Below are 23,706 nucleotides of genomic sequence, written 5' to 3'. Positions count from 1 at the left end.
CGGCGAGGCGAGGCGAGGCGAGGCGAGGAAGCCCACATCGCTACCAGTGGGCCCTCCAGCACGACACTGCCACACCCCGCACAGGCCCTCCGCTGAACACCAGGGACAAGATGCGTCTTCCGCTAGTGTCGAAGGCTGAACGCGCCCAGCGAATGACAGGGGGTGCAACGAGCAGCAGTGCGTCTCACACACGCGGCGGTGCGCCCGCCAATTCGGCCGTCACTCTGCTGGGACGCCGGGCGCGCCTCCCCGCGCCGTCCTCGAGGAACTGGCGGTTGCGGAAGGAAGCGCTTTCGTCAAATGCGGCCGAAAACTAACATTTTGTGTGTTGGGAGAAAAGCCGAACGCGAATTCTGCCGTGCTCCTACATTAGATGAGCGCCAACGGCCATACCATGATGAATACACCGGTTCTCGTCCGATCACCGAAGTTAAGCATCATCGGGCCCTGCTAGTACTTGGATGGGTGACCGCCTGGGAAACCCGGGTGCTGTTGGCTCCCTTCCTGTTTTTTTTTTTTTTGTTATGTCGCCAGCCCAATTTTCAAACTACCTTTCTGTTGTGACAAAGATGCTTCCTTAAACCGTTTAAACTACTGTAATGGTACGATAATGCAGTAATTAACTCAGTTTGAGGGAGAATGTGCTAACCAAGTTTGCCAAGAAGACTTTGAAAACGACAAAACAGTACGAATTGGCAGGTGATTTCTGAAATACGTCACCGCCTATTGTTGTGTAGGAATGTAGAGTTCCAAATTTGATTTGTAACCACGAATTTATTCCTTAGTCGTCTCGTCTCGTCTCGTCTCGTCTCGTCCCGCAGACGTTTTTCGTGCTTGCGCTGTCATATGGACCACGACCCGAGCGGCAGCGAGCGGCAGTCGAGCAAAGTCGGGACAAGTCGGGACGGGGACAGGGACAGGGATAGGAATGGTGCGAATGCACTGCAAACTACGCAGACACCTGGTGTGAGGCGCGGCGAGGCGAGGCGAGGCGAGGCGAGGAAGCCCACATCGCTACCAGTGGGCCCTCCAGCACGACACTGCCACACCCCGCACAGGCCCTCCGCTGAACACCAGGGACAAGATGCGTCCTCCGCTAGTGTCGAAGGCTGAACGCGCCCAGCGAATGACAGGGGGTGCAACGAGCAGCAGTGCGTCTCACACACGCGGCGGTGCGCCCGCCAATTCGGCCGTCACTCTGCTGGGACGCCGGGCGCGCCTCCCCGCGCCGTCCTCGAGGAACTGGCGGTTGCGGAAGGAAGCGCTTTCGTCAAATGCGGCCGAAAACTAACATTTTGTGTGTTGGGAGAAAAGCCGAACGCGAATTCTGCCGTGCTCCTACATTAGATGAGCGCCAACGGCGATACCATGATGAATACACCGGTTCTCGTCCGACCACCGAAGTTAAGCATCATCATGCCCGGCTAGTACTTGGATGGGTGACCGCCTGGGTCAACCCGGGTGCTGTTGGCTCCCTTCCCGTTTTTTTTTTTTTGTTATGTTGCCAGCCCAATTTTCAAACTACGTTTCTGTTGTGACAAAGATGCTTCCTTAAGCCTTTTAAACTACTGTAATGGTACGAAAATGCAGTAATTAACTCAGTTTGAGGGAGAATGTGCTAACCAAGTTTGCCAAGAAGACTTTGAAAACGACAAAACAGTACGAATCGGCAGGTGATTTCTGAAATACGTCACCGCCTATTGTTGTGTAGGAATGTAGAGTTCCAAATTTGATTTGTAACCACGAATTTATTCCTTAGTCGTCTCGTCTCGTCTCGTCTCGTCTCGTCCCGCAGACGTTTTTCGTGCTTGCGCTGTCATATGGACCACGACCCGAGCGGCAGCGAGCGGCAGTCGAGCAAAGTCGGGACAAGTCGGGACGGGGACAGGGACAGGGATAGGAATGGTGCGAATGCACTGCAAACTACGCAGACACCTGGTGTGAGGCGCGGCGAGGCGAGGCGAGGCGAGGCGAGGAAGCCCACATCGCTACCAGTGGGCCCTCCAGCACGACACTGCCACACCCCGCACAGGCCCTCCGCTGAACACCAGGGACAAGATGCGTCCTCCGCTAGTGTCGAAGGCTGAACGCGCCCAGCGAATGACAGGGGGTGCAACGAGCAGCAGTGCGTCTCACACACGCGGCGGTGCGCCCGCCAATTCGGCCGTCACTCTGCTGGGACGCCGGGCGCGCCTCCCCGCGCCGTCCTCGAGGAACTGGCGGTTGCGGAAGGAAGCGCTTTCGTCAAATGCGGCCGAAAACTAACATTTTGTGTGTTGGGAGAAAAGCCGAACGCGAATTCTGCCGTGCTCCTACATTAGATGAGCGCCAACGGCGATACCATGATGAATACACCGGTTCTCGTCCGATCACCGAAGTTAAGCATCATCGGGCCCTGCTAGTACTTGGATGGGTGACCGCCTGGGAAACCCGGGTGCTGTTGGCTCCCTTCCTGTTTTTTTTTTTTTGTTATGTCGCCAGCCCAATTTTCAAACTACCTTTCTGTTGTGACAAAGATGCTTCCTTAAACCGTTTAAACTACTGTAATGGTACGATAATGCAGTAATTAACTCAGTTTGAGGGAGAATGTGCTAACCAAGTTTGCCAAGAAGACTTTGAAAACGACAAAACAGTACGAATTGGCAGGTGATTTCTGAAATACGTCACCGCCTATTGTTGTGTAGGAATGTAGAGTTCCAAATTTGATTTGTAACCACGAATTTATTCCTTAGTCGTCTCGTCTCGTCTCGTCTCGTCTCGTCCCGCAGACGTTTTTCGTGCTTGCGCTGTCATATGGACCACGACCCGAGCGGCAGCGAGCGGCAGTCGAGCAAAGTCGGGACAAGTCGGGACGGGGACAGGGACAGGGATAGGAATGGTGCGAATGCACTGCAAACTACGCAGACACCTGGTGTGAGGCGCGGCGAGGCGAGGCGAGGCGAGGCGAGGAAGCCCACATCGCTACCAGTGGGCCCTCCAGCACGACACTGCCACACCCCGCACAGGCCCTCCGCTGAACACCAGGGACAAGATGCGTCCTCCGCTAGTGTCGAAGGCTGAACGCGCCCAGCGAATGACAGGGGGTGCAACGAGCAGCAGTGCGTCTCACACACGCGGCGGTGCGCCCGCCAATTCGGCCGTCACTCTGCTGGGACGCCGGGCGCGCCTCCCCGCGCCGTCCTCGAGGAACTGGCGGTTGCGGAAGGAAGCGCTTTCGTCAAATGCGGCCGAAAACTAACATTTTGTGTGTTGGGAGAAAAGCCGAACGCGAATTCTGCCGTGCTCCTACATTAGATGAGCGCCAACGGCGATACCATGATGAATACACCGGTTCTCGTCCGACCACCGAAGTTAAGCATCATCATGCCCGGCTAGTACTTGGATGGGTGACCGCCTGGGTCAACCCGGGTGCTGTTGGCTCCCTTCCCGTTTTTTTTTTTTTGTTATGTTGCCAGCCCAATTTTCAAACTACGTTTCTGTTGTGACAAAGATGCTTCCTTAAGCCTTTTAAACTACTGTAATGGTACGAAAATGCAGTAATTAACTCAGTTTGAGGGAGAATGTGCTAACCAAGTTTGCCAAGAAGACTTTGAAAACGACAAAACAGTACGAATCGGCAGGTGATTTCTGAAATACGTCACCGCCTATTGTTGTGTAGGAATGTAGAGTTCCAAATTTGATTTGTAACCACGAATTTATTCCTTAGTCGTCTCGTCTCGTCTCGTCTCGTCTCGTCCCGCAGACGTTTTTCGTGCTTGCGCTGTCATATGGACCACGACCCGAGCGGCAGCGAGCGGCAGTCGAGCAAAGTCGGGACAAGTCGGGACGGGGACAGGGACAGGGATAGGAATGGTGCGAATGCATTGCAAACTACGCAGACACCTGGTGTGAGGCGCGGCGAGGCGAGGCGAGGCGAGGCGAGGAAGCCCACATCGCTACCAGTGGGCCCTCCAGCACGACACTGCCACACCCCGCACAGGCCCTCCGCTGAACACCAGGGACAAGATGCGTCCTCCGCTAGTGTCGAAGGCTGAACGCGCCCAGCGAATGACAGGGGGTGCAACGAGCAGCAGTGCGTCTCACACACGCGGCGGTGCGCCCGCCAATTCGGCCGTCACTCTGCTGGGACGCCGGGCGCGCCTCCCCGCGCCGTCCTCGAGGAACTGGCGGTTGCGGAAGGAAGCGCTTTCGTCAAATGCGGCCGAAAACTAACATTTTGTGTGTTGGGAGAAAAGCCGAACGCGAATTCTGCCGTGCTCCTACATTAGATGAGCGCCAACGGCGATACCATGATGAATACACCGGTTCTCGTCCGATCACCGAAGTTAAGCATCATCGGGCCCTGCTAGTACTTGGATGGGTGACCGCCTGGGAAACCCGGGTGCTGTTGGCTCCCTTCCTGTTTTTTTTTTTTTGTTATGTCGCCAGCCCAATTTTCAAACTACCTTTCTGTTGTGACAAAGATGCTTCCTTAAACCGTTTAAACTACTGTAATGGTACGAAAATGCAGTAATTAACTCAGTTTGAGGGAGAATGTGCTAACCAAGTTTGCCAAGAAGACTTTGAAAACGACAAAACAGTACGAATCGGCAGGTGATTTCTGAAATACGTCACCGCCTATTGTTGTGTAGGAATGTAGAGTTCCAAATTTGATTTGTAACCACGAATTTATTCCTTAGTCGTCTCGTCTCGTCTCGTCTCGTCTCGTCCCGCAGACGTTTTTCGTGCTTGCGCTGTCATATGGACCACGACCCGAGCGGCAGCGAGCGGCAGTCGAGCAAAGTCGGGACAAGTCGGGACGGGGACAGGGACAGGGATAGGAATGGTGCGAATGCACTGCAAACTACGCAGACACCTGGTGTGAGGCGCGGCGAGGCGAGGCGAGGCGAGGCGAGGAAGCCCACATCGCTACCAGTGGGCCCTCCAGCACGACACTGCCACACCCCGCACAGGCCCTCCGCTGAACACCAGGGACAAGATGCGTCCTCCGCTAGTGTCGAAGGCTGAACGCGCCCAGCGAATGACAGGGGGTGCAACGAGCAGCAGTGCGTCTCACACACGCGGCGGTGCGCCCGCCAATTCGGCCGTCACTCTGCTGGGACGCCGGGCGCGCCTCCCCGCGCCGTCCTCGAGGAACTGGCGGTTGCGGAAGGAAGCGCTTTCGTCAAATGCGGCCGAAAACTAACATTTTGTGTGTTGGGAGAAAAGCCGAACGCGAATTCTGCCGTGCTCCTACATTAGATGAGCGCCAACGGCGATACCATGATGAATACACCGGTTCTCGTCCGATCACCGAAGTTAAGCATCATCATGCCCGGCTAGTACTTGGATGGGTGACCGCCTGGGTCAACCCGGGTGCTGTTGGCTCCCTTCCCGTTTTTTTTTTTGTTATGTTGCCAGCCCAATTTTCAAACTACGTTTCTGTTGTGACAAAGATGCTTACTTAAGCCTTTTAAACTACTGTAATGGTACGAAAATGCAGTAATTAACTCAGTTTGAGGGAGAATGTGCTAACCAAGTTTGCCAAGAAGACTTTGAAAACGACAAAACAGTACGAATTGGCAGGTGATTTCTGAAATACGTCACCGCCTATTGTTGTGTAGGAATGTAGAGTTCCAAATTTGATTTGTAACCACGAATTTATTCCTTAGTCGTCTCGTCTCGTCTCATCTCGTCTCGTCCCGCAGACGTTTTTCGTGCTTGCGCTGTCATATGGACCACGACCCGAGCGGCAGCGAGTGGCAGTCGGGACAAGTCGGGACAAGTCGGGACAAGTCGGGACAAGTCGGGACAAGTCGGGACAAGTCGGGACGGGGACAGGGACAGGGATAGGAATGGTGCGAATGCACTGCAAACTACGCAGACACCTGGTGTGAGGCGCGGCGAGGCGAGGCGAGGCGAGGCGAGGAAGCCCACATCGCTACCAGTGGGCCCTCCAGCACGACACTGCCACACCCCGCACAGGCCCTCCGCTGAACACCAGGGACAAGATGCGTCCTCCGCTAGTGTCGAAGGCTGAACGCGCCCAGCGAATGACAGGGGGTGCAACGAGCAGCAGTGCGTCTCACACACGCGGCGGTGCGCCCGCCAATTCGGCCGTCACTCTGCTGGGACGCCGGGCGCGCCTCCCCGCGCCGTCCTCGAGGAACTGGCGGTTGCGGAAGGAAGCGCTTTCGTCAAATGCGGCCGAAAACTAACATTTTGTGTGTTGGGAGAAAAGCCGAACGCGAATTCTGCCGTGCTCCTACATTAGATGAGCGCCAACGGCGATACCATGATGAATACACCGGTTCTCGTCCGACCACCGAAGTTAAGCATCATCATGCCCGGCTAGTACTTGGATGGGTGACCGCCTGGGTCAACCCGGGTGCTGTTGGCTCCCTTCCCGTTTTTTTTTTTTGTTATGTTGCCAGCCCAATTTTCAAACTACGTTTCTGTTGTGACAAAGATGCTTCCTTAAGCCTTTTAAACTACTGTAATGGTACGAAAATGCAGTAATTAACTCAGTTTGAGGGAGAATGTGCTAACCAAGTTTGCCAAGAAGACTTTGAAAACGACAAAACAGTACGAATCGGCAGGTGATTTCTGAAATACGTCACCGCCTATTGTTGTGTAGGAATGTAGAGTTCCAAATTTGATTTGTAACCACGAATTTATTCCTTAGTCGTCTCGTCTCGTCTCGTCTCGTCTCGTCCCGCAGACGTTTTTCGTGCTTGCGCTGTCATATGGACCACGACCCGAGCGGCACCTGGTGTGAGGCGCGGCGAGGCGAGGCGAGGCGAGGCGAGGAAGCCCACATCGCTACCAGTGGGCCCTCCAGCACGACACTGCCACACCCCGCACAGGCCCTCCGCTGAACACCAGGGACAAGATGCGTCCTCCGCTAGTGTCGAAGGCTGAACGCGCCCAGCGAATGACAGGGGGTGCAACGAGCAGCAGTGCGTCTCACACACGCGGCGGTGCGCCCGCCAATTCGGCCGTCACTCTGCTGGGACGCCGGGCGCGCCTCCCCGCGCCGTCCTCGAGGAACTGGCGGTTGCGGAAGGAAGCGCTTTCGTCAAATGCGGCCGAAAACTAACATTTTGTGTGTTGGGAGAAAAGCCGAACGCGAATTCTGCCGTGCTCCTACATTAGATGAGCGCCAACGGCGATACCATGATGAATACACCGGTTCTCGTCCGATCACCGAAGTTAAGCATCATCGGGCCCTGCTAGTACTTGGATGGGTGACCGCCTGGGAAACCCGGGTGCTGTTGGCTCCCTTCCTGTTTTTTTTTTTTTGTTATGTCGCCAGCCCAATTTTCAAACTACCTTTCTGTTGTGACAAAGATGCTTCCTTAAACCGTTTAAACTACTGTAATGGTACGATAATGCAGTAATTAACTCAGTTTGAGGGAGAATGTGCTAACCAAGTTTGCCAAGAAGACTTTGAAAACGACAAAACAGTACGAATCGGCAGGTGATTTCTGAAATACGTCACCGCCTATTGTTGTGTAGGAATGTAGAGTTCCAAATTTGATTTGTAACCATGAATTTATTCCTTAGTCGTCTCGTCTCGTCTCGTCTCGTCTCGTCCCGCAGACGTTTTTCGTGCTTGCGCTGTCATATGGACCACGACCCGAGCGGCAGCGAGCGGCAGTCGAGCAAAGTCGGGACAAGTCGGGACGGGGACAGGGACAGGGATAGGAATGGTGCGAATGCACTGCAAACTACGCAGACACCTGGTGTGAGGCGCGGCGAGGCGAGGCGAGGCGAGGCGAGGAAGCCCACATCGCTACCAGTGGGCCCTCCAGCACGACACTGCCACACCCCGCACAGGCCCTCCGCTGAACACCAGGGACAAGATGCGTCCTCCGCTAGTGTCGAAGGCTGAACGCGCCCAGCGAATGTCAGGGGGTGCAACGAGCAGCAGTGCGTCTCACACACGCGGCGGTGCGCCCGCCAATTCGGCCGTCACTCTGCTGGGACGCCGGGCGCGCCTCCCCGCGCCGTCCTCGAGGAACTGGCGGTTGCGGAAGGAAGCGCTTTCGTCAAATGCGGCCGAAAACTAACATTTTGTGTGTTGGGAGAAAAGCCGAACGCGAATTCTGCCGTGCTCCTACATTAGATGAGCGCCAACGGCGATACCATGATGAATACACCGGTTCTCGTCCGATCACCGAAGTTAAGCATCATCATGCCCGGCTAGTACTTGGATGGGTGACCGCCTGGGTCAACCCGGGTGCTGTTGGCTCCCTTCCCGTTTTTTTTTTTGTTATGTTGCCAGCCCAATTTTCAAACTACGTTTCTGTTGTGACAAAGATGCTTACTTAAGCCTTTTAAACTACTGTAATGGTACGAAAATGCAGTAATTAACTCAGTTTGAGGGAGAATGTGCTAACCAAGTTTGCCAAGAAGACTTTGAAAACGACAAAACAGTACGAATTGGCAGGTGATTTCTGAAATACGTCACCGCCTATTGTTGTGTAGGAATGTAGAGTTCCAAATTTGATTTGTAACCACGAATTTATTCCTTAGTCGTCTCGTCTCGTCTCGTCTCGTCTCGTCCCGCAGACGTTTTTCGTGCTTGCGCTGTCATATGGACCACGACCCGAGCGGCAGCGAGCGGCAGTCGAGCAAAGTCGGGACAAGTCGGGACAAGTCGGGACGGGGACAGGGACAGGGATAGGAATGGTGCGAATGCACTGCAAACTACGCAGACACCTGGTGTGAGGCGCGGCGAGGCGAGGCGAGGCGAGGCGAGGAAGCCCACATCGCTACCAGTGGGCCCTCCAGCACGACACTGCCACACCCCGCACAGGCCCTCCGCTGAACACCAGGGACAAGATGCGTCCTCCGCTAGTGTCGAAGGCTGAACGCGCCCAGCGAATGACAGGGGGTGCAACGAGCAGCAGTGCGTCTCACACACGCGGCGGTGCGCCCGCCAATTCGGCCGTCACTCTGCTGGGACGCCGGGCGCGCCTCCCCGCGCCGTCCTCGAGGAACTGGCGGTTGCGGAAGGAAGCGCTTTCGTCAAATGCGGCCGAAAACTAACATTTTGTGTGTTGGGAGAAAAGCCGAACGCGAATTCTGCCGTGCTCCTACATTAGATGAGCGCCAACGGCGATACCATGATGAATACACCGGTTCTCGTCCGACCACCGAAGTTAAGCATCATCATGCCCGGCTAGTACTTGGATGGGTGACCGCCTGGGTCAACCCGGGTGCTGTTGGCTCCCTTCCCGTTTTTTTTTTTTGTTATGTTGCCAGCCCAATTTTCAAACTACGTTTCTGTTGTGACAAAGATGCTTCCTTAAGCCTTTTAAACTACTGTAATGGTACGAAAATGCAGTAATTAACTCAGTTTGAGGGAGAATGTGCTAACCAAGTTTGCCAAGAAGACTTTGAAAACGACAAAACAGTACGAATCGGCAGGTGATTTCTGAAATACGTCACCGCCTATTGTTGTGTAGGAATGTAGAGTTCCAAATTTGATTTGTAACCACGAATTTATTCCTTAGTCGTCTCGTCTCGTCTCGTCTCGTCTCGTCCCGCAGACGTTTTTCGTGCTTGCGCTGTCATATGGACCACGACCCGAGCGGCACCTGGTGTGAGGCGCGGCGAGGCGAGGCGAGGCGAGGCGAGGAAGCCCACATCGCTACCAGTGGGCCCTCCAGCACGACACTGCCACACCCCGCACAGGCCCTCCGCTGAACACCAGGGACAAGATGCGTCCTCCGCTAGTGTCGAAGGCTGAACGCGCCCAGCGAATGACAGGGGGTGCAACGAGCAGCAGTGCGTCTCACACACGCGGCGGTGCGCCCGCCAATTCGGCCGTCACTCTGCTGGGACGCCGGGCGCGCCTCCCCGCGCCGTCCTCGAGGAACTGGCGGTTGCGGAAGGAAGCGCTTTCGTCAAATGCGGCCGAAAACTAACATTTTGTGTGTTGGGAGAAAAGCCGAACGCGAATTCTGCCGTGCTCCTACATTAGATGAGCGCCAACGGCGATACCATGATGAATACACCGGTTCTCGTCCGATCACCGAAGTTAAGCATCATCGGGCCCTGCTAGTACTTGGATGGGTGACCGCCTGGGAAACCCGGGTGCTGTTGGCTCCCTTCCTGTTTTTTTTTTTTTTGTTATGTCGCCAGCCCAATTTTCAAACTACCTTTCTGTTGTGACAAAGATGCTTCCTTAAACCGTTTAAACTACTGTAATGGTACGATAATGCAGTAATTAACTCAGTTTGAGGGAGAATGTGCTAACCAAGTTTGCCAAGAAGACTTTGAAAACGACAAAACAGTACGAATCGGCAGGTGATTTCTGAAATACGTCACCGCCTATTGTTGTGTAGGAATGTAGAGTTCCAAATTTGATTTGTAACCACGAATTTATTCCTTAGTCGTCTCGTCTCGTCTCGTCTCGTCTCGTCCCGCAGACGTTTTTCGTGCTTGCGCTGTCATATGGACCACGACCCGAGCGGCACCTGGTGTGAGGCGCGGCGAGGCGAGGCGAGGCGAGGCGAGGAAGCCCACATCGCTACCAGTGGGCCCTCCAGCACGACACTGCCACACCCCGCACAGGCCCTCCGCTGAACACCAGGGACAAGATGCGTCCTCCGCTAGTGTCGAAGGCTGAACGCGCCCAGCGAATGACAGGGGGTGCAACGAGCAGCAGTGCGTCTCACACACGCGGCGGTGCGCCCGCCAATTCGGCCGTCACTCTGCTGGGACGCCGGGCGCGCCTCCCCGCGCCGTCCTCGAGGAACTGGCGGTTGCGGAAGGAAGCGCTTTCGTCAAATGCGGCCGAAAACTAACATTTTGTGTGTTGGGAGAAAAGCCGAACGCGAATTCTGCCGTGCTCCTACATTAGATGAGCGCCAACGGCGATACCATGATGAATACACCGGTTCTCGTCCGATCACCGAAGTTAAGCATCATCATGCCCGGCTAGTACTTGGATGGGTGACCGCCTGGGTCAACCCGGGTGCTGTTGGCTCCCTTCCCGTTTTTTTTTTTTGTTATGTTGCCAGCCCAATTTTCAAACTACGTTTCTGTTGTGACAAAGATGCTTACTTAAGCCTTTTAAACTACTGTAATGGTACGAAAATGCAGTAATTAACTCAGTTTGAGGGAGAATGTGCTAACCAAGTTTGCCAAGAAGACTTTGAAAACGACAAAACAGTACGAATTGGCAGGTGATTTCTGAAATACGTCACCGCCTATTGTTGTGTAGGAATGTAGAGTTCCAAATTTGATTTGTAACCACGAATTTATTCCTTAGTCGTCTCGTCTCGTCTCGTCTCGTCTCGTCCCGCAGACGTTTTTCGTGCTTGCGCTGTCATATGGACCACGACCCGAGCGGCAGCGAGCGGCAGTCGAGCAAAGTCGGGACAAGTCGGGACGGGGACAGGGACAGGGATAGGAATGGTGCGAATGCACTGCAAACTACGCAGACACCTGGTGTGAGGCGCGGCGAGGCGAGGCGAGGCGAGGCGAGGAAGCCCACATCGCTACCAGTGGGCCCTCCAGCACGACACTGCCACACCCCGCACAGGCCCTCCGCTGAACACCAGGGACAAGATGCGTCCTCCGCTAGTGTCGAAGGCTGAACGCGCCCAGCGAATGACAGGGGGTGCAACGAGCAGCAGTGCGTCTCACACACGCGGCGGTGCGCCCGCCAATTCGGCCGTCACTCTGCTGGGACGCCGGGCGCGCCTCCCCGCGCCGTCCTCGAGGAACTGGCGGTTGCGGAAGGAAGCGCTTTCGTCAAATGCGGCCGAAAACTAACATTTTGTGTGTTGGGAGAAAAGCCGAACGCGAATTCTGCCGTGCTCCTACATTTGATGAGCGCCAACGGCCATACCATGATGAATACACCGGTTCTCGTCCGATCACCGAAGTTAAGCATCATCGGGCCCTGCTAGTACTTGGATGGGTGACCGCCTGGGAAACCCGGGTGCTGTTGGCTCCCTTCCTGTTTTTTTTTTTTTTTTGTTATGTCGCCAGCCCAATTTTCAAACTACCTTTCTGTTGTGACAAAGATGCTTCCTTAAACCGTTTAAACTACTGTAATGGTACGATAATGCAGTAATTAACTCAGTTTGAGGGAGAATGTGCTAACCAAGTTTGCCAAGAAGACTTTGAAAACGACAAAACAGTACGAATTGGCAGGTGATTTCTGAAATACGTCACCGCCTATTGTTGTGTAGGAATGTAGAGTTCCAAATTTGATTTGTAACCACGAATTTATTCCTTAGTCGTCTCGTCTCGTCTCGTCTCGTCTCGTCCCGCAGACGTTTTTCGTGCTTGCGCTGTCATATGGACCACGACCCGAGCGGCAGCGAGCGGCAGTCGAGCAAAGTCGGGACAAGTCGGGACGGGGACAGGGACAGGGATAGGAATGGTGCGAATGCACTGCAAACTACGCAGACACCTGGTGTGAGGCGCGGCGAGGCGAGGCGAGGCGAGGCGAGGAAGCCCACATCGCTACCAGTGGGCCCTCCAGCACGACACTGCCACACCCCGCACAGGCCCTCCGCTGAACACCAGGGACAAGATGCGTCCTCCGCTAGTGTCGAAGGCTGAACGCGCCCAGCGAATGACAGGGGGTGCAACGAGCAGCAGTGCGTCTCACACACGCGGCGGTGCGCCCGCCAATTCGGCCGTCACTCTGCTGGGACGCCGGGCGCGCCTCCCCGCGCCGTCCTCGAGGAACTGGCGGTTGCGGAAGGAAGCGCTTTCGTCAAATGCGGCCGAAAACTAACATTTTGTGTGTTGGGAGAAAAGCCGAACGCGAATTCTGCCGTGCTCCTACATTAGATGAGCGCCAACGGCGATACCATGATGAATACACCGGTTCTCGTCCGACCACCGAAGTTAAGCATCATCATGCCCGGCTAGTACTTGGATGGGTGACCGCCTGGGTCAACCCGGGTGCTGTTGGCTCCCTTCCCGTTTTTTTTTTTTTTTATGTTGCCAGCCCAATTTTCAAACTACGTTTCTGTTGTGACAAAGATGCTTCCTTAAGCCTTTTAAACTACTGTAATGGTACGAAAATGCAGTAATTAACTCAGTTTGAGGGAGAATGTGCTAACCAAGTTTGCCAAGAAGACTTTGAAAACGACAAAACAGTACGAATCGGCAGGTGATTTCTGAAATACGTCACCGCCTATTGTTGTGTAGGAATGTAGAGTTCCAAATTTGATTTGTAACCACGAATTTATTCCTTAGTCGTCTCGTCTCGTCTCGTCTCGTCTCGTCCCGCAGACGTTTTTCGTGCTTGCGCTGTCATATGGACCACGACCCGAGCGGCAGCGAGCGGCAGTCGAGCAAAGTCGGGACAAGTCGGGACGGGGACAGGGACAGGGATAGGAATGGTGCGAATGCACTGCAAACTACGCAGACACCTGGTGTGAGGCGCGGCGAGGCGAGGCGAGGCGAGGCGAGGAAGCCCACATCGCTACCAGTGGGCCCTCCAGCACGACACTGCCACACCCCGCACAGGCCCTCCGCTGAACACCAGGGACAAGATGCGTCCTCCGCTAGTGTCGAAGGCTGAACGCGCCCAGCGAATGACAGGGGGTGCAACGAGCAGCAGTGCGTCTCACACACGCGGCGGTGCGCCCGCCAATTCGGCCGTCACTCTGCTGGGACGCCGGGCGCGCCTCCCCGCGCCGTCCTCGAGGAACTGGCGGTTGCGGAAGGAAGCGCTTTCGTCAAATGCGGCCGAAAACTAACATTTTGTGTGTTGGGAGAAAAGCCGAACGCGAATTCTGCCGTGCTCCTACATTAGATGAGCGCCAACGGCGATACCATGATGAATACACCGGTTCTCGTCCGATCACCGAAGTTAAGCATCATCGGGCCCTGCTAGTACTTGGATGGGTGACCGCCTGGGAAACCCGGGTGCTGTTGGCTCCCTTCCTGTTTTTTTTTTTTTTTGTTATGTCGCCAGCCCAATTTTCAAACTACCTTTCTGTTGTGACAAAGATGCTTCCTTAAACCGTTTAAACTACTGTAATGGTACGAAAATGCAGTAATTAACTCAGTTTGAGGGAGAATGTGCTAACCAAGTTTGCCAAGAAGACTTTGAAAACGACAAAACAGTACGAATCGGCAGGTGATTTCTGAAATACGTCACCGCCTATTGTTGTGTAGGAATGTAGAGTTCCAAATTTGATTTGTAACCACGAATTTATTCCTTAGTCGTCTCGTCTCGTCTCGTCTCGTCTCGTCCCGCAGACGTTTTTCGTGCTTGCGCTGTCATATGGACCACGACCCGAGCGGCAGCGAGCGGCAGTCGAGCAAAGTCGGGACAAGTCGGGACGGGGACAGGGACAGGGATAGGAATGGTGCGAATGCACTGCAAACTACGCAGACACCTGGTGTGAGGCGCGGCGAGGCGAGGCGAGGCGAGGCGAGGAAGCCCACATCGCTACCAGTGGGCCCTCCAGCACGACACTGCCACACCCCGCACAGGCCCTCCGCTGAACACCAGGGACAAGATGCGTCCTCCGCTAGTGTCGAAGGCTGAACGCGCCCAGCGAATGACAGGGGGTGCAACGAGCAGCAGTGCGTCTCACACACGCGGCGGTGCGCCCGCCAATTCGGCCGTCACTCTGCTGGGACGCCGGGCGCGCCTCCCCGCGCCGTCCTCGAGGAACTGGCGGTTGCGGAAGGAAGCGCTTTCGTCAAATGCGGCCGAAAACTAACATTTTGTGTGTTGGGAGAAAAGCCGAACGCGAATTCTGCCGTGCTCCTACATTAGATGAGCGCCAACGGCGATACCATGATGAATACACCGGTTCTCGTCCGATCACCGAAGTTAAGCATCATCATGCCCGGCTAGTACTTGGATGGGTGACCGCCTGGGTCAACCCGGGTGCTGTTGGCTCCCTTCCCGTTTTTTTTTTTGTTATGTTGCCAGCCCAATTTTCAAACTACGTTTCTGTTGTGACAAAGATGCTTACTTAAGCCTTTTAAACTACTGTAATGGTACGAAAATGCAGTAATTAACTCAGTTTGAGGGAGAATGTGCTAACCAAGTTTGCCAAGAAGACTTTGAAAACGACAAAACAGTACGAATTGGCAGGTGATTTCTGAAATACGTCACCGCCTATTGTTGTGTAGGAATGTAGAGTTCCAAATTTGATTTGTAACCACGAATTTATTCCTTAGTCGTCTCGTCTCGTCTCGTCTCGTCTCGTCCCGCAGACGTTTTTCGTGCTTGCGCTGTCATATGGACCACGACCCGAGCGGCAGCGAGCGGCAGTCGAGCAAAGTCGGGACAAGTCGGGACGGGGACAGGGACAGGGATAGGAATGGTGCGAATGCACTGCAAACTACGCAGACACCTGGTGTGAGGCGCGGCGAGGCGAGGCGAGGCGAGGCGAGGAAGCCCACATCGCTACCAGTGGGCCCTCCAGCACGACACTGCCACACCCCGCACAGGCCCTCCGCTGAACACCAGGGACAAGATGCGTCCTCCGCTAGTGTCGAAGGCTGAACGCGCCCAGCGAATGACAGGGGGTGCAACGAGCAGCAGTGCGTCTCACACACGCGGCGGTGCGCCCGCCAATTCGGCCGTCACTCTGCTGGGACGCCGGGCGCGCCTCCCCGCGCCGTCCTCGAGGAACTGGCGGTTGCGGAAGGAAGCGCTTTCGTCAAATGCGGCCGAAAACTAACATTTTGTGTGTTGGGAGAAAAGCCGAACGCGAATTCTGCCGTGCTCCTACATTAGATGAGCGCCAACGGCGATACCATGATGAATACACCGGTTCTCGTCCGATCACCGAAGTTAAGCATCATCGGGCCCTGCTAGTACTTGGATGGGTGACCGCCTGGGAAACCCGGGTGCTGTTGGCTCCCTTCCTGTTTTTTTTTTTTTTGTTATGTCGCCAGCCCAATTTTCAAACTACCTTTCTGTTGTGACAAAGATGCTTCCTTAAACCGTTTAAACTACTGTAATGGTACGAAAATGCAGTAATTAACTCAGTTTGAGGGAGAATGTGCTAACCAAGTTTGCCAAGAAGACTTTGAAAACGACAAAACAGTACGAATCGGCAGGTGATTTCTGAAATACGTCACCGCCTGTTGTTGTGTAGGAATGTAGAGTTCCAAATTTGATTTGTAACCACGAATTTATTCCTTAGTCGTCTCGTCTCGTCTCGTCTCGTCTCGTCCCGCAGACGTTTTTCGTGCTTGCGCTGTCATATGGACCACGACCCGAGCGGCAGCGAGCGGCAGTCGAGCAAAGTCGGGACAAGTCGGGACGGGGACAGGGACAGGGATAGGAATGGTGCGAATGCACTGCAAACTACGCAGACACCTGGTGTGAGGCGCGGCGAGGCGAGGCGAGGCGAGGCGAGGAAGCCCACATCGCTACCAGTGGGCCCTCCAGCACGACACTGCCACACCCCGCACAGGCCCTCCGCTGAACACCAGGGACAAGATGCGTCCTCCGCTAGTGTCGAAGGCTGAACGCGCCCAGCGAATGACAGGGGGTGCAACGAGCAGCAGTGCGTCTCACACACGCGGCGGTGCGCCCGCCAATTCGGCCGTCACTCTGCTGGGACGCCGGGCGCGCCTCCCCGCGCCGTCCTCGAGGAACTGGCGGTTGCGGAAGGAAGCGCTTTCGTCAAATGCGGCCGAAAACTAACATTTTGTGTGTTGGGAGAAAAGCCGAACGCGAATTCTGCCGTGCTCCTACATTAGATGAGCGCCAACGGCGATACCATGATGAATACACCGGTTCTCGTCCGATCACCGAAGTTAAGCATCATCGGGCCCTGCTAGTACTTGGATGGGTGACCGCCTGGGAAACCCGGGTGCTGTTGGCTCCCTTCCTGTTTTTTTTTTTTTTTGTTATGTCGCCAGCCCAATTTTCAAACTACCTTTCTGTTGTGACAAAGATGCTTCCTTAAACCGTTTAAACTACTGTAATGGTACGAAAATGCAGTAATTAACTCAGTTTGAGGGAGAATGTGCTAACCAAGTTTGCCAAGAAGACTTTGAAAACGACAAAACAGTACGAATCGGCAGGTGATTTCTGAAATACGTCACCGCCTATTGTTGTGTAGGAATGTAGAGTTCCAAATTTGATTTGTAACCACGAATTTATTCCTTAGTCGTCTCGTCTCGTCTCGTCTCGTCTCGTCCCGCAGACGTTTTTCGTGCTTGCGCTGTCATATGGACCACGACCCGAGCGGCAGCGAGCGGCAGTCGAGCAAAGTCGGGACAAGTCGGGACGGGGACAGGGACAGGGATAGGAATGGTGCGAATGCACTGCAAACTACGCAGACACCTGGTGTGAGGCGCGGCGAGGCGAGGCGAGGCGAGGCGAGGAAGCCCACATCGCTACCAGTGGGCCCTCCAGCACGACACTGCCACACCCCGCACAGGCCCTCCGCTGAACACCAGGGACAAGATGCGTCCTCCGCTAGTGTCGAAGGCTGAACGCGCCCAGCGAATGACAGGGGGTGCAACGAGCAGCAGTGCGTCTCACACACGCGGCGGTGCGCCCGCCAATTCGGCCGTCACTCTGCTGGGACGCCGGGCGCGCCTCCCCGCGCCGTCCTCGAGGAACTGGCGGTTGCGGAAGGAAGCGCTTTCGTCAAATGCGGCCGAAAACTAACATTTTGTGTGTTGGGAGAAAAGCCGAACGCGAATTCTGCCGTGCTCCTACATTAGATGAGCGCCAACGGCGATACCATGATGAATACACCGGTTCTCGTCCGATCACCGAAGTTAAGCATCATCATGCCCGGCTAGTACTTGGATGGGTGACCGCCTGGGTCAACCCGGGTGCTGTTGGCTCCCTTCCCGTTTTTTTTTTTGTTATGTTGCCAGCCCAATTTTCAAACTACGTTTCTGTTGTGACAAAGATGCTTACTTAAGCCTTTTAAACTACTGTAATGGTACGAAAATGCAGTAATTAACTCAGTTTGAGGGAGAATGTGCTAACCAAGTTTGCCAAGAAGACTTTGAAAACGACAAAACAGTACGAATTGGCAGGTGATTTCTGAAATACGTCACCGCCTATTGTTGTGTAGGAATGTAGAGTTCCAAATTTGATTTGTAACCACGAATTTATTCCTTAGTCGTCTCGTCTCGTCTCGTCTCGTCTCGTCCCGCAGACGTTTTTCGTGCTTGCGCTGTCATATGGACCACGACCCGAGCGGCAGCGAGCGGCAGTCGAGCAAAGTCGGGACAAGTCGGGACGGGGACAGGGACAGGGATAGGAATGGTGCGAATGCACTGCAAACTACGCAGACACCTGGTGTGAGGCGCGGCGAGGCGAGGCGAGGCGAGGCGAGGAAGCCCACATCGCTACCAGTGGGCCCTCCAGCACGACACTGCCACACCCCGCACAGGCCCTCCGCTGAACACCAGGGACAAGATGCGTCCTCCGCTAGTGTCGAAGGCTGAACGCGCCCAGCGAATGACAGGGGGTGCAACGAGCAGCAGTGCGTCTCACACACGCGGCGGTGCGCCCGCCAATTCGGCCGTCACTCTGCTGGGACGCCGGGCGCGCCTCCCCGCGCCGTCCTCGAGGAACTGGCGGTTGCGGAAGGAAGCGCTTTCGTCAAATGCGGCCGAAAACTAACATTTTGTGTGTTGGGAGAAAAGCCGAACGCGAATTCTGCCGTGCTCCTACATTAGATGAGCGCCAACGGCGATACCATGATGAATACACCGGTTCTCGTCCGATCACCGAAGTTAAGCATCATCGGGCCCTGCTAGTACTTGGATGGGTGACCGCCTGGGAAACCCGGGTGCTGTTGGCTCCCTTCCTGTTTTTTTTTTTTTTGTTATGTCGCCAGCCCAATTTTCAAACTACCTTTCTGTTGTGACAAAGATGCTTCCTTAAACCGTTTAAACTACTGTAATGGTACGAAAATGCAGTAATTAACTCAGTTTGAGGGAGAATGTGCTAACCAAGTTTGCCAAGAAGACTTTGAAAACGACAAAACAGTACGAATCGGCAGGTGATTTCTGAAATACGTCACCGCCTGTTGTTGTGTAGGAATGTAGAGTTCCAAATTTGATTTGTAACCACGAATTTATTCCTTAGTCGTCTCGTCTCGTCTCGTCTCGTCTCGTCCCGCAGACGTTTTTCGTGCTTGCGCTGTCATATGGACCACGACCCGAGCGGCAGCGAGCGGCAGTCGAGCAAAGTCGGGACAAGTCGGGACGGGGACAGGGACAGGGATAGGAATGGTGCGAATGCACTGCAAACTACGCAGACACCTGGTGTGAGGCGCGGCGAGGCGAGGCGAGGCGAGGCGAGGAAGCCCACATCGCTACCAGTGGGCCCTCCAGCACGACACTGCCACACCCCGCACAGGCCCTCCGCTGAACACCAGGGACAAGATGCGTCCTCCGCTAGTGTCGAAGGCTGAACGCGCCCAGCGAATGACAGGGGGTGCAACGAGCAGCAGTGCGTCTCACACACGCGGCGGTGCGCCCGCCAATTCGGCCGTCACTCTGCTGGGACGCCGGGCGCGCCTCCCCGCGCCGTCCTCGAGGAACTGGCGGTTGCGGAAGGAAGCGCTTTCGTCAAATGCGGCCGAAAACTAACATTTTGTGTGTTGGGAGAAAAGCCGAACGCGAATTCTGCCGTGCTCCTACATTAGATGAGCGCCAACGGCCATACCATGATGAATACACCGGTTCTCGTCCGATCACCGAAGTTAAGCATCATCGGGCCCTGCTAGTACTTGGATGGGTGACCGCCTGGGAAACCCGGGTGCTGTTGGCTCCCTTCCTGTTTTTTTTTTTTTGTTATGTCGCCAGCCCAATTATCAAACTACCTTTCTGTTGTGACAAAGATGCTTCCTTAAACCGTTTAAACTACTGTAATGGTACGAAAATGCAGTAATTAACTCAGTTTGAGGGAGAATGTGCTAACCAAGTTTGCCAAGAAGACTTTGAAAACGACAAAACAGTACGAATCGGCAGGTGATTTCTGAAATACGTCACCGCCTATTGTTGTGTAGGAATGTAGAGTTCCAAATTTGATTTGTAACCACGAATTTATTCCTTAGTCGTCTCGTCTCGTCTCGTCTCGTCTCGTCCCGCAGACGTTTTTCGTGCTTGCGCTGTCATATGGACCACGACCCGAGCGGCAGCGAGCGGCAGCGAGCGGCAGTCGAGCAAAGTCGGGACAAGTCGGGACGGGGACAGGGACAGGGATAGGAATGGTGCGAATGCACTGCAAACTACGCAGACACCTGGTGTGCGGCGCGGCGAGGCGAGGCGAGGCGAGGCGAGGAAGCCCACATCGCTACCAGTGGGCCCTCCAGCACGACACTGCCACACCCCGCACAGGCCCTCCGCTGAACACCAGGGACAAGATGCGTCCTCCGCTAGTGTCGAAGGCTGAACGCGCCCAGCGAATGACAGGGGGTGCAACGAGCAGCAGTGCGTCTCACACACGCGGCGGTGCGCCCGCCAATTCGGCCGTCACTCTGCTGGGACGCCGGGCGCGCCTCCCCGCGCCGTCCTCGAGGAACTGGCGGTTGCGGAAGGAAGCGCTTTCGTCAAATGCGGCCGAAAACTAACATTTTGTGTGTTGGGAGAAAAGCCGAACGCGAATTCTGCCGTGCTCCTACATAAGATGAGCGCCAACGGCGATACCATGATGAATACACCGGTTCTCGTCCGACCACCGAAGTTAAGCATCATCATGCCCGGCTAGTACTTGGATGGGTGACCGCCTGGGTCAACCCGGGTGCTGTTGGCTCCCTTCCCGTTTTTTTTTTTTGTTATGTTGCCAGCCCAATTTTCAAACTACGTTTCTGTTGTGACAAAGATGCTTCCTTAAGCCTTTTAAACTACTGTAATGGTACGAAAATGCAGTAATTAACTCAGTTTGAGGGAGAATGTGCTAACCAAGTTTGCCAAGAAGACTTTGAAAACGACAAAACAGTACGAATCGGCAGGTGATTTCTGAAATACGTCACCGCCTATTGTTGTGTAGGAATGTAGAGTTCCAAATTTGATTTGTAACCACGAATTTATTCCTTAGTCGTCTCGTCTCGTCTCGTCTCGTCTCGTCCCGCAGACGTTTTTCGTGCTTGCGCTGTCATATGGACCACGACCCGAGCGGCAGCGAGCGGCAGTCGAGCAAAGTCGGGACAAGTCGGGACGGGGACAGGGACAGGGATAGGAATGGTGCGAATGCACTGCAAACTACGCAGACACCTGGTGTGAGGCGCGGCGAGGCGAGGCGAGGCGAGGCGAGGAAGCCCACATCGCTACCAGTGGGCCCTCCAGCACGACACTGCCACACCCCGCACAGGCCCTCCGCTGAACACCAGGGACAAGATGCGTCCTCCGCTAGTGTCGAAGGCTGAACGCGCCCAGCGAATGACAGGGGGTGCAACGAGCAGCAGTGCGTCTCACACACGCGGCGGTGCGCCCGCCAATTCGGCCGTCACTCTGCTGGGACGCCGGGCGCGCCTCCCCGCGCCGTCCTCGAGGAACTGGCGGTTGCGGAAGGAAGCGCTTTCGTCAAATGCGGCCGAAAACTAACATTTTGTGTGTTGGGAGAAAAGCCGAACGCGAATTCTGCCGTGCTCCTACATTAGATGAGCGCCAACGGCGATACCATGATGAATACACCGGTTCTCGTCCGATCACCGAAGTTAAGCATCATCGGGCCCTGCTAGTACTTGGATGGGTGACCGCCTGGGAAACCCGGGTGCTGTTGGCTCCCTTCCTGTTTTTTTTTTTTTTTGTTATGTCGCCAGCCCAATTTTCAAACTACCTTTCTGTTGTGACAAAGATGCTTCCTTAAACCGTTTAAACTACTGTAATGGTACGAAAATGCAGTAATTAACTCAGTTTGAGGGAGAATGTGCTAACCAAGTTTGCCAAGAAGACTTTGAAAACGACAAAACAGTACGAATCGGCAGGTGATTTCTGAAATACGTCACCGCCTATTGTTGTGTAGGAATGTAGAGTTCCAAATTTGATTTGTAACCACGAATTTATTCCTTAGTCGTCTCGTCTCGTCTCGTCTCGTCTCGTCCCGCAGACGTTTTTCGTGCTTGCGCTGTCATATGGACCACGACCCGAGCGGCAGCGAGCGGCAGTCGAGCAAAGTCGGGACAAGTCGGGACGGGGACAGGGACAGGGATAGGAATGGTGCGAATGCACTGCAAACTACGCAGACACCTGGTGTGAGGCGCGGCGAGGCGAGGCGAGGCGAGGCGAGGAAGCCCACATCGCTACCAGTGGGCCCTCCAGCACGACACTGCCACACCCCGCACAGGCCCTCCGCTGAACACCAGGGACAAGATGCGTCCTCCGCTAGTGTCGAAGGCTGAACGCGCCCAGCGAATGACAGGGGGTGCAACGAGCAGCAGTGCGTCTCACACACGCGGCGGTGCGCCCGCCAATTCGGCCGTCACTCTGCTGGGACGCCGGGCGCGCCTCCCCGCGCCGTCCTCGAGGAACTGGCGGTTGCGGAAGGAAGCGCTTTCGTCAAATGCGGCCGAAAACTAACATTTTGTGTGTTGGGAGAAAAGCCGAACGCGAATTCTGCCGTGCTCCTACATTAGATGAGCGCCAACGGCGATACCATGATGAATACACCGGTTCTCGTCCGATCACCGAAGTTAAGCATCATCATGCCCGGCTAGTACTTGGATGGGTGACCGCCTGGGTCAACCCGGGTGCTGTTGGCTCCCTTCCCGTTTTTTTTTTTGTTATGTTGCCAGCCCAATTTTCAAACTACGTTTCTGTTGTGACAAAGATGCTTACTTAAGCCTTTTAAACTACTGTAATGGTACGAAAATGCAGTAATTAACTCAGTTTGAGGGAGAATGTGCTAACCAAGTTTGCCAAGAAGACTTTGAAAACGACAAAACAGTACGAATTGGCAGGTGATTTCTGAAATACGTCACCGCCTATTGTTGTGTAGGAATGTAGAGTTCCAAATTTGATTTGTAACCACGAATTTATTCCTTAGTCGTCTCGTCTCGTCTCGTCTCGTCTCGTCCCGCAGACGTTTTTCGTGCTTGCGCTGTCATATGGACCACGACCCGAGCGGCAGCGAGCGGCAGTCGAGCAAAGTCGGGACAAGTCGGGACGGGGACAGGGACAGGGATAGGAATGGTGCGAATGCACTGCAAACTACGCAGACACCTGGTGTGAGGCGCGGCGAGGCGAGGCGAGGCGAGGCGAGGAAGCCCACATCGCTACCAGTGGGCCCTCCAGCACGACACTGCCACACCCCGCACAGGCCCTCCGCTGAACACCAGGGACAAGATGCGTCCTCCGCTAGTGTCGAAGGCTGAACGCGCCCAGCGAATGACAGGGGGTGCAACGAGCAGCAGTGCGTCTCACACACGCGGCGGTGCGCCCGCCAATTCGGCCGTCACTCTGCTGGGACGCCGGGCGCGCCTCCCCGCGCCGTCCTCGAGGAACTGGCGGTTGCGGAAGGAAGCGCTTTCGTCAAATGCGGCCGAAAACTAACATTTTGTGTGTTGGGAGAAAAGCCGAACGCGAATTCTGCCGTGCTCCTACATTAGATGAGCGCCAACGGCGATACCATGATGAATACACCGGTTCTCGTCCGACCACCGAAGTTAAGCATCATCATGCCCGGCTAGTACTTGGATGGGTGACCGCCTGGGTCAACCCGGGTGCTGTTGGCTCCCTTCCCGTTTTTTTTTTTTTGTTATGTTGCCAGCCCAATTTTCAAACTACGTTTCTGTT

General features: G+C 54.9%; 12 non-coding genes and 13 pseudogenes across 12 annotated transcripts; all 25 read left to right on the top strand.

Moving 5' to 3' along the window:
• Window positions 1–379: 379 nt before the first annotated feature.
• On the top strand, window positions 380–498 carry LOC126163899 (5S ribosomal RNA). Its single transcript, XR_007535321.1, has one exon. It is a non-coding gene; the product is annotated as a 5S ribosomal RNA (ribosomal RNA).
• An 855-nt stretch (window positions 499–1,353) lies between these two features.
• Window positions 1,354–1,473, top strand: LOC126164074 (5S ribosomal RNA; annotated as a pseudogene).
• An 854-nt stretch (window positions 1,474–2,327) lies between these two features.
• LOC126163932 (5S ribosomal RNA) lies at window positions 2,328–2,446 on the top strand. The gene has a single exon (XR_007535352.1). It is a non-coding gene; the product is annotated as a 5S ribosomal RNA (ribosomal RNA).
• An 854-nt stretch (window positions 2,447–3,300) lies between these two features.
• On the top strand, window positions 3,301–3,420 carry LOC126164072 (5S ribosomal RNA; annotated as a pseudogene).
• An 854-nt stretch (window positions 3,421–4,274) lies between these two features.
• On the top strand, window positions 4,275–4,393 carry LOC126163931 (5S ribosomal RNA). Its single transcript, XR_007535351.1, has one exon. It is a non-coding gene; the product is annotated as a 5S ribosomal RNA (ribosomal RNA).
• Window positions 4,394–5,247: 854 nt separating this feature from the next.
• Window positions 5,248–5,367, top strand: LOC126163992 (5S ribosomal RNA; annotated as a pseudogene).
• An 892-nt stretch (window positions 5,368–6,259) lies between these two features.
• Window positions 6,260–6,379, top strand: LOC126164071 (5S ribosomal RNA; annotated as a pseudogene).
• A 761-nt stretch (window positions 6,380–7,140) lies between these two features.
• Window positions 7,141–7,259, top strand: LOC126163930 (5S ribosomal RNA). Its single transcript, XR_007535350.1, has one exon. It is a non-coding gene; the product is annotated as a 5S ribosomal RNA (ribosomal RNA).
• An 854-nt stretch (window positions 7,260–8,113) lies between these two features.
• LOC126163991 (5S ribosomal RNA) lies at window positions 8,114–8,233 on the top strand (annotated as a pseudogene).
• Window positions 8,234–9,095: 862 nt separating this feature from the next.
• On the top strand, window positions 9,096–9,215 carry LOC126164070 (5S ribosomal RNA; annotated as a pseudogene).
• Window positions 9,216–9,976: 761 nt separating this feature from the next.
• On the top strand, window positions 9,977–10,095 carry LOC126163929 (5S ribosomal RNA). The gene has a single exon (XR_007535349.1). It is a non-coding gene; the product is annotated as a 5S ribosomal RNA (ribosomal RNA).
• Window positions 10,096–10,858: 763 nt separating this feature from the next.
• LOC126163989 (5S ribosomal RNA) lies at window positions 10,859–10,978 on the top strand (annotated as a pseudogene).
• An 853-nt stretch (window positions 10,979–11,831) lies between these two features.
• Window positions 11,832–11,950, top strand: LOC126163897 (5S ribosomal RNA). Its single transcript, XR_007535319.1, has one exon. It is a non-coding gene; the product is annotated as a 5S ribosomal RNA (ribosomal RNA).
• An 857-nt stretch (window positions 11,951–12,807) lies between these two features.
• On the top strand, window positions 12,808–12,927 carry LOC126164069 (5S ribosomal RNA; annotated as a pseudogene).
• An 853-nt stretch (window positions 12,928–13,780) lies between these two features.
• Window positions 13,781–13,899, top strand: LOC126163928 (5S ribosomal RNA). The gene has a single exon (XR_007535348.1). It is a non-coding gene; the product is annotated as a 5S ribosomal RNA (ribosomal RNA).
• Window positions 13,900–14,755: 856 nt separating this feature from the next.
• LOC126163988 (5S ribosomal RNA) lies at window positions 14,756–14,875 on the top strand (annotated as a pseudogene).
• Window positions 14,876–15,727: 852 nt separating this feature from the next.
• Window positions 15,728–15,846, top strand: LOC126163927 (5S ribosomal RNA). The gene has a single exon (XR_007535347.1). It is a non-coding gene; the product is annotated as a 5S ribosomal RNA (ribosomal RNA).
• An 855-nt stretch (window positions 15,847–16,701) lies between these two features.
• LOC126163926 (5S ribosomal RNA) lies at window positions 16,702–16,820 on the top strand. Its single transcript, XR_007535346.1, has one exon. It is a non-coding gene; the product is annotated as a 5S ribosomal RNA (ribosomal RNA).
• An 856-nt stretch (window positions 16,821–17,676) lies between these two features.
• Window positions 17,677–17,796, top strand: LOC126163987 (5S ribosomal RNA; annotated as a pseudogene).
• An 852-nt stretch (window positions 17,797–18,648) lies between these two features.
• Window positions 18,649–18,767, top strand: LOC126163925 (5S ribosomal RNA). The gene has a single exon (XR_007535345.1). It is a non-coding gene; the product is annotated as a 5S ribosomal RNA (ribosomal RNA).
• Window positions 18,768–19,622: 855 nt separating this feature from the next.
• On the top strand, window positions 19,623–19,741 carry LOC126163896 (5S ribosomal RNA). Its single transcript, XR_007535318.1, has one exon. It is a non-coding gene; the product is annotated as a 5S ribosomal RNA (ribosomal RNA).
• Window positions 19,742–20,605: 864 nt separating this feature from the next.
• On the top strand, window positions 20,606–20,725 carry LOC126164068 (5S ribosomal RNA; annotated as a pseudogene).
• An 853-nt stretch (window positions 20,726–21,578) lies between these two features.
• On the top strand, window positions 21,579–21,697 carry LOC126163924 (5S ribosomal RNA). The gene has a single exon (XR_007535344.1). It is a non-coding gene; the product is annotated as a 5S ribosomal RNA (ribosomal RNA).
• An 856-nt stretch (window positions 21,698–22,553) lies between these two features.
• On the top strand, window positions 22,554–22,673 carry LOC126163986 (5S ribosomal RNA; annotated as a pseudogene).
• Window positions 22,674–23,525: 852 nt separating this feature from the next.
• LOC126164067 (5S ribosomal RNA) lies at window positions 23,526–23,645 on the top strand (annotated as a pseudogene).
• Window positions 23,646–23,706: the final 61 nt, after the last annotated feature.

This window comes from Schistocerca cancellata, chromosome 2, assembly GCF_023864275.1.
Source record: "Schistocerca cancellata isolate TAMUIC-IGC-003103 chromosome 2, iqSchCanc2.1, whole genome shotgun sequence".
NCBI classification, from domain to species: domain Eukaryota; kingdom Metazoa; phylum Arthropoda; class Insecta; order Orthoptera; family Acrididae; genus Schistocerca; species Schistocerca cancellata.
Note: the sequence above shows the minus strand (reverse complement) of the source record. Positions and strands in the feature narration are given on the sequence as shown.